The 8,314-nt window shown below is 42.7% G+C and overlaps 1 protein-coding gene across 2 annotated transcripts in view; it reads left to right on the top strand.

Annotated features, from left to right (window-relative positions):
- The first annotated feature begins 7,941 nt into the window (after positions 1–7,941).
- sptan1 (spectrin alpha, non-erythrocytic 1) overlaps positions 7,942–8,314 on the top strand; it is a 56,508-nt gene continuing 56,135 nt past the window's right edge. Inside the window, exon 1 of one of the 2 annotated variants that reach the window (XM_029710165.1) lies at positions 7,942–8,072. The gene's annotated coding sequence lies outside the window, so the exon portion shown is untranslated. The remainder of the gene's footprint in view (positions 8,073–8,314) is intronic. The other variant, XM_029710166.1, reaches the window with a different exon arrangement.

The raw sequence follows: 8,314 nt of genomic DNA, 5'->3' as shown, positions 1-8,314 counted from the left end.
CTCTCCAAGGATGTCAGGGACAAGATTGTAGACCTACACAAGGCTGGAATGGGCTACAAGACCATCGCCAAGCAGCTTGGTGAGAAGGTAACAACAGTTGGTGCGATTATTCGCATATGGAAGAAACACAAAAGAACTCCCTCGGCCTGGGGCTCCATGCAAGATCTCACCTCGTGGAGTTGCAATGATCATGAGAATGGTGAGGAATCAGCCCATAACTACACGGGAGTATCTTGTCAATGATCTCAAGGCAGCTGGGACCATAGTCACCAAGAAAACAATTGGTAACACACTACGCCGTGAAGGACTGAAATCCTGCAGCGCCCGCAAGGTCCCCCTGCTCAAGAAAGCACATATACATGCCCGTCTGAAGTTTGCCAATGAACATCTGAATGATTCAGAGGACAACTGGGTGAAAGTGTTGTGGTCAGATGAGACCAAAATGGAGCTCTTTGGCATCAACTCAACTCACCATGTTTGGAGGAGGAGGAATGCTGCCTATGACCCCAAGAACACCATCCCCACCGTCAAACATGGAGGTGGAAACATTATGCTTTGGGGGTGTTTTTTTGCTAAGGGGACAGGACAACTTCACCGCATCAAAGGGACGATGGACGGGGCCATGTACCGTCAAATCTTGGGTGAGAACCTCCTTCCCTCAGCCAGGGCATTGAAAATTGGTCGTGGATGAGTATTCCAGCATGACAATGACCCAAAACACACGGCCAAGGCAACAAAGGTGTGGTTCAAGAAGAAGCACATTAATGTCCTGAAGTGGCCTCCAGACCTTAATCCCAAAGAAAATCTGTGTAGGGAGCTGAAGGTTCGAGTTGCCAAACGTCAGCCTCGAAACCTTAATGACTTGGAGAAGATCTGCAAAGAGGAGTGGGACAAAATCCCTCCTGAGATGTGTGCAAACCTGGTGGCCAACTACAAGAAACGTCTGACCTCTGTGATTGCCAACAAGGGTTTTGCCACCAAGTACTAAGTCATGTTTTGCAGAGGGGTCAAATACTTATTTCCCTCATTAAAATGCAAATCAATTTATAACATTTTTGACATGCGTTTTTCTGGATTTTTGTTGTTGTTATTCTGTCTCTCACTGTTCAAATAAACCTACCATTAAAATTATAGACTGATCATTTCTTTGTAAGTGGGCAAATGTACAAAATCAGCAGGGGATCAAATACTTTTTTCCCTCTGTATATGAAATATGTGGATTTTGAGTGTGTATATGTTACAATTGTTCAATATCAATATGGCTATAATATATACACTTTTTTCAAGGAAGGAAAGTGCTCTTTGCAGACATTAATAGTTTACACAGTCTTCACTTCCAGCTTGGAAAAGTTCACTTCACTTCTGCCCAGCTAAAACAAAAAAGGAATCATCTGTTCGACTGAGGGACTTGGAAATCCCCCCAAAAACACTTCTTACCCCAGGACACTTTAACTAGTGACTATCAGGGAGAATACAGAAAAAGGAGCCTTCTGTTTCTGGGTAAATCTGATAGATTTATTGACAGGACAAAAAAACAATAAGCTTACGTTTTGGCATGAATCACCTTCATCAGAGCCTGACTCCGGAAAGTCACTAGTTGAATAATATATGCCATTTAGCAGTCGCTTTTATCCAAAGCGACTTATGCGTGTATACATTTTATGTATGGGTGGCCCCGGGAATCAAATCCACATCCTGGCATTGCTGACGCCATGCTCTACCAACTGAAGTGTGCTGGGATAAGGAATGTTTTGGGGATTTACTTCCTGCTTGTCTACAGTAATTGTTACAGTTGTCCTATAGTTGTTGATGTCCTACTAAGTCCATTATGTTTTCACATCTACGGTTCATGATATCTCAGCAAACTGTATCATTCTGTGCTGTACCCTACTGTACAACACTATATAGCTAGCCACCCACCTAACAAATGTACTATACCAAACCATAGCTGTCTAGCTACCCTGTCGCATAGCTGTCATATACAGCATCCGTCTATTTATCATCTTATAATGTTACGGAATTGTTCCGTTGGTGCTATGATTGATTAGCCTGGTCCCAGATCTTTTATGTGCTATCATGTCAACTCCTTGTCATGTTTGGCGTGACAAGGAGCGGCCCGTTGGCACAAACAGAATGGTACCCAGGCTAATGATTGGTGCTATCTGCTAACCAAGGCCATATCAATGAAACGAATGATTTAGTTTGGGTTGTTTTTACTGTTTATTTGGGTCAGTAGGAGTTGATGTGCTCTTGGCGATAATTGTAATAGTTGTACTTACTTTAACTATGAAATAGGATATATATATTTTTCATACTTTAATAAAATTATTTTATATACCTTGAAAGTGTTGAGTTACGATAATGCAATTTAAAAGGTTATCTTTTTTTCTGGTAATAGCCTACACTCCTTTAGTGTCAATGGTTTATGTTACATACACACAATTACAAATTAGACTTTTTTTTCTCATCCACTTTAATATAGGTAAAAGGGAAAATAAATATATACAATGAATACATTTTTATTAAAATATTGTACAGAAAAGCTAAGATCATTATGTATATTCAAAAGAATTATGCATGGTATTTGTTATGCACGAATGCATGGAATTGATTGTATATTTTCATTCTTTCACCTAACTCTGAAGCCTGTCATAAGGCTATTGACTTGCTGTCAACTGCAAATCATCTTGCATCAAATAACTAGCTATTTCTCGTCACTTGGGTAGGTGACATAACTTTATCAAATAACTTCCAATTTCTCACAAACATCACATCCTCTGGTTCCAGAACCGAAGGTTCGCACAACATTTGGTTATGGGTTGCTGAGATTACCTAACTCGATATCTCTTAGGTAGGCCTCATGCACAGCTCTGACTTGTGCCTTCATCAGGATGTGCCTTCTCTCCAAAATCCTCCCTTTAGCTTCAGCTTCTCTGGCTCTGGTCCTGAGCTCATCACGTTGTTGGATTATCAGCGCGAATTGTCTTCTAAAGGTGTTTTTCAGTGCTTGCCGGGATCTCATCACCGCCCGTAGGCGTATGCTGATTGAGGTGAGAGGTTGGCCACAAGAAGAACAGAGAGTGTCACCATGGCCTCTCATAGCACTGTTCTGAGATCCACGAACAGTTCTTATCGGAATAGGCATTTGATACTGTCTAGCCTGTTCACGCAGTTCCTGGAAAAGATCAAAATAAAGCTAAAAGTTCTACATCTAATTTCAACACAAATAATTGACACAAATTTGGCCTTCGTTGTGTTTAAGGAATGGTCCCCCCATTTGTCGTTAGCTTTCAGTATCTGCACAAAAATACAGCCCTACCTACACATCCTAATCAAGCCAGAAAAGTAAACCTACCTGTATTTGTCTGCTGGCTCGCATTAAGTTGTTTGAGATCTGACCAGATCGTAAAGGGATTTGACCTGGTTGTAAAGCACTGACCCATGCCCTCAACACAATGGCCTTTCTCTCAAACATCCTCACTTTGGCTTTGGCTTCTCTGTCTCTCCTCTGGTACTCGTCACGTTGCTGGATTGTTATCACTAACTGCCTTCGGAGTCTGTTTTTAAGTTCATCTCGTGAACTCATTTCGGCCATCAGGTGAATGGTGGTGGCGATGGGAGATCCTTCACAAGAACATAGAGCAATCGTGGGACTTCTCATAGCATTGTTGTTCTCAGATTCATGAAGATTATTTCTTGGACTAGGCAGGTTAGGCATTTCCTGGAAAACATCAAAACAAAGAAATTCAGATAAATCTAAACCAAATTCTAACACAAATAATTGTGGAGTGTTTAACACACTGACACACTTTAATCTTGATTGAAAAGATAATAGGTGATAACTGTGTATCTGGTGCTAGTGTAACCGATGTGAAATGGCTAGTTAGTTAGCGGTGGTGCGCGCTAATAGCGTTTCAATCAGGGACGTCACTCGCTCTGAGACTTGAAGTAGGGTTTCCCCTTGCCTTGCAAGGGCCGTGGCTTTTGTGGCGCGATGGGTAACGGTGCTTCGTGGGTGTCAGTTGTTGATGTGTGCAAGGGTCCCTGGTTCGAGCCCGGGTTGGGGCGAAGAGAGGGACGGAACCTACACTGTTACACTAACACTTAGGCCTAGTAGTCTTTTGATTGTCCTTTCCAGCATGGTTTGAGCAACTATGGTAGAAGGATATCTAGGACAGCCCCGTACTGCTTGGGTAGCTTGGCCCTATAGCATGAATCTGCAGTGAAGTAACATTTGAAATACATGTATATTGTTTTCCTCTCATGGGGCCTGTGATTACGCAATTATTATGAATAAAGAGAGGGAGAGAGTTCATGGGCTGAAAGGCCATGCCCCAGGAGTCCACGGGGTGTTTAGACAGTGTAGGTATCTCACCACAGCAGGTCAGGAACAAAAGAGAACGACACAATGAGTCGAAGACCCTTTTATAAACATTTGATTTGTTTGGATTCTAAATCTGAGTTGACCAATAGAATAATGTAAAAGTTAACTTCCAATCACACCATCAGACCTATAGGTGTCACGGTCGTCGTAAAGATGGGACCAAGGCGCAGCGGGAATGTATATGCTCATCTTCTTTATTCAGATGAAAACCAAAATAAACACTTAATACAACAACAACAACAACCAAAAAAAAAAACCAGTCCTGTGAGGCACACAGCTACATACACGGAACAACTACCCACAAATCCCATGGAGAAAAAAAAAAACACCCTTATTAAATAGGACCTTCAATTAGAGGCAACGAGGAACAGCTGCCTCCAATTGAAGGTCAACCCAATAAACTACACATAGAAATAGAAGACCTAGAAAGAACATAGAAATATACTAACATAGAACATACCCAACAAACCCCGAAACACATTAAACAAACACCCCCTGCCACGTCCTGACCAAACTACAATAACAAATAACCTCTTTACTGGTCAGGACGTGACAATAGGCTTTTATCACAACTGCTTCCCAGAGGTGTGACAGCATGGGGGTTGTGGATAGCATTTGCATAGAGTGTTGATAAACATGAGGTCGGGTGTTGGGCCTGCCTACAAATCAGGCAATAGTATGTTTCACAAGGCATGGTCACACCAGAGAGTATTAGCACACAAATAAGCAAAAATAAAGCCAAAATAGGCTTACCTGTAATTGTTGGACATCAAAATTGGTTGGGATGACACCAGGTTGCAAACTGTATCCTGAGTCAACTGCATCAAAGCTGTTGAGCAAATGATGAGTTTTATTACTGCATCACCTTTCAGTCAGCAGCAGATATACTTAAATAGAACAATTTGGTATGGCAACCTCCCCTCAGCAAAGGACTAATTCATGTAACTGTCAGCAGGATAATAGTAAAGAAATATGGTACTTACAAGTGGAATGCTATGCCTCTGCCATTGTCCCTTGCTGCCAAATTCTCACTGGACAATGCGAAGTCCTCAGAAGTTGACATCCTCCTGGTTTGGTCTGTGTCGGTCACTGCAATGAATGTGAAGATTGCAAGGGTTGATTGCTGGTTTATATGGGGTTCTGGATCTAGAGTAGCGGGTGTCTTTCTATAGGTTGTTTCTGTCCTCTTTGTCATTCTATCTTGATGGGGCTGTCTAATGTAAAGAGAGCCGACAATTGAAAGTTGTTACAACATGGTTCACTGCATGCATGTCTGCTGAGGAGGGTGATACTTCAAGACAGAGAGCCATCTGGGAAACATGTTATATTATAATATAAGTTGAAGCACATTATTAGTAGGTATTCTATGTTATTTGCTACAAGTAAGTTATGTTTGTGTGCCTAGTTAAATAAAGGTGAAATAAAAAATGGATAAACAAATAAAGTTATGTTGTGAGTGTGCCGGCTTCCCAACCCACCCGAGTGAGTCATAGTACTACTGTAGGCCTAGCACTAGTTATACTACTGCAATTAAAAAGTCATAATGAATTGAATTGAATCCTCACCCAAGGCCACCAATAATATGTTAGTTGTGTCAGGTACTTTGGGAAAACATTTTACATTACATTTTAGTCATTTAGCAGACGCTCTTATCCAGAGTGACTTACAGAGAAGAGCTTGAACACCTATAGGGGTGAGAGGGCCAAGAGACCTGAGGTGGCAGAATGGAGTGCTCGGGTTGGGGTGTAGGGTTTGAGCATAGCTTGAAGGTAGGGAGGGGCAGTTCCTCTTGCTGTTCCGTAGGTAAGCACCATGGTCTAGTGGTGGATGCAAGCTTCAACTGGAAGCCAGTGGAGTGTGTGGAGGAGTGGGGTGACATTAGAGAACATGGGAAGGTTGAAAACCAGGCGGGCTGCTGCATTCTGGATAAGTTGTAGGGGTTTGATGGCACAAGCGAGGAGCCCAGCCAACAGTGAGTTGCAGTAGTCCAGACGGGAAAAGACGAGTGCCTGGATTAGGACCTGTGCCACTTCCTGTGTTAGGTAAGGTCGTACTCTACGGATGGTGTGACCATGAACCTGCAGGAGCAGGCCAGTGCTTTGATGTTTGCAGAGAACAACAGGGTGTTGTCCAGGGTCACTCCAAGGTTATTCACAGTGTCGAAGTCAGCAAATAGATCTAGGAGGATGAGAACAGAGGAGAGAGAGTCAGCTTTGGCAATGGGGAGAGCCTCCGTGACACAGAGAAGAGCGGTCTCGGTTGAGTGACCCGTCTTGAAGCCTGACTGGTTAGGGTCAAGAAGATCGTTCTGTGAGAGATAACGAGATAGTTGATCAGAGACAGCACGTTCAAGTGTTTTTGAAAGAAAAGAAAGATGGGATACAGGTCTATAGTTTTTGACATCAGATGAGTCGAGTGTTGGTTTCTTGAGAAGGGGAGCAACTAGGCCATTTGAAGTCAGGGGGGACGCAACCAGTGGTCAGGGATGAGTTGATGAGGGATTTGAGGAATGAGAGAAGGTCTCCAGAGATGGTCTGGAGAAGGGAGGAGGGGATGGGGTCAAGCGCGCAGGTTGTCGGGCAGCCAGACCTCACTAGTCGCAGGATGTCATCTGGAGAGAGAGGGAAGAAAGAGGTCAAGGTGTAAGGTAGTTCTGTGTGAGTGAGACCAGTGGACTCAATGGGCTGAGTGAATGAGTAGCCGATGTCATCAAATATTTTTGTGGTTGACAAAGTTGTCTGCAGAGAGGGAGGCTGTGGAGGCTTAAGGAGGGCTGAGAAGGTGGAAAAAAGTTTCCTATGGTTGGAGGCAGAAGCTTGAAATTTAGAGTGATAGAAAGTGGCTTTGGCAGCAGATACAGAGGAAGAGAAGGTAGAGAGGAGGTGAAAGGATGATAGGTCCTCCGGGAAAGTTTAGGTTTCCTCAATTTTCGCTCAGCTGCCCACAGCCCTGTTCTGTAAGCTCACAATGATTCACTCAGGAGGGGAGGGCCGAGCCGGAGGAAAACATGGAAGCCATGCATTCCCCTCAAGTGTTAAGCATACATTCTTGAAATATTACAACCTAGTTTAAAATCAAGTACATTGTGTCAGTCAGATTGGTTTGTATGCTAACACAAAACAAACTATGTATCAATATTACGTTCAATGTTAATTTAAAATAATAGGAAACATGTTGGTAATTTGATACAGGGGTATAACAAAACATGTTTATATTTCTATGAATAAGATAACAATCATAAGGTGATACGATAGTATATACAATACAAACCATACACATGTTTATATATTTGTATAGAACCACCATGTATTCTGTGGCACCCGGCCAAATGGCCTGCGTCTTGCATGAGTACACACCCAGTCTACTTCTACACATGTGAAACAGTCACTAAATGAATGTGATATGATATAGTTTCATTATCACTAGAAATAATGATAATTTAAGTCACATTTATTACAAATGTATTACATGAGTATGCAAAACTATAGTATGATGAGGTTCGGTATTTTCCGGTAGTCATCGTTACACATTCGGTGCTGCGGTGTATGATGTCACTAGCGACATCCCAAACAGCTCGCTCTACAGCCCAGAACAGCTCGACGCCGTCGACAGCTATTTTATTCCGGGAGGTTTCCACACATTTTTGATCCGGTTCTAGAAAGCTACCCAGGCTAACTGCAAAGTAGAGGTAAGCGTGCACGTGGTGGGTTTCAATAAAAACGGCTTTGGCGTTTACTAACTAACTATTCATAGAGCAATTTACCATCCTGCTTTTTCTAGTAACGTTAGGTTGTGTCACTCACAACTAGCCTCACCCTATATACCTCAGTGGCCTCACCATCCCCCTGCTAACTAAGTTAGCTAGTTACATGCATCTGGGAGATACAAGCCCGACAGCAAAACCACGGAGTTTCTAAACGTACTATACAA

The sequence above is a fragment of the Salmo trutta genome, chromosome 23 (genome assembly GCF_901001165.1).
Source record: "Salmo trutta chromosome 23, fSalTru1.1, whole genome shotgun sequence".
Taxonomy (NCBI): Eukaryota; Metazoa; Chordata; class Actinopteri; order Salmoniformes; family Salmonidae; genus Salmo; species Salmo trutta.
Note: the sequence above shows the minus strand (reverse complement) of the source record. Positions and strands in the feature narration are given on the sequence as shown.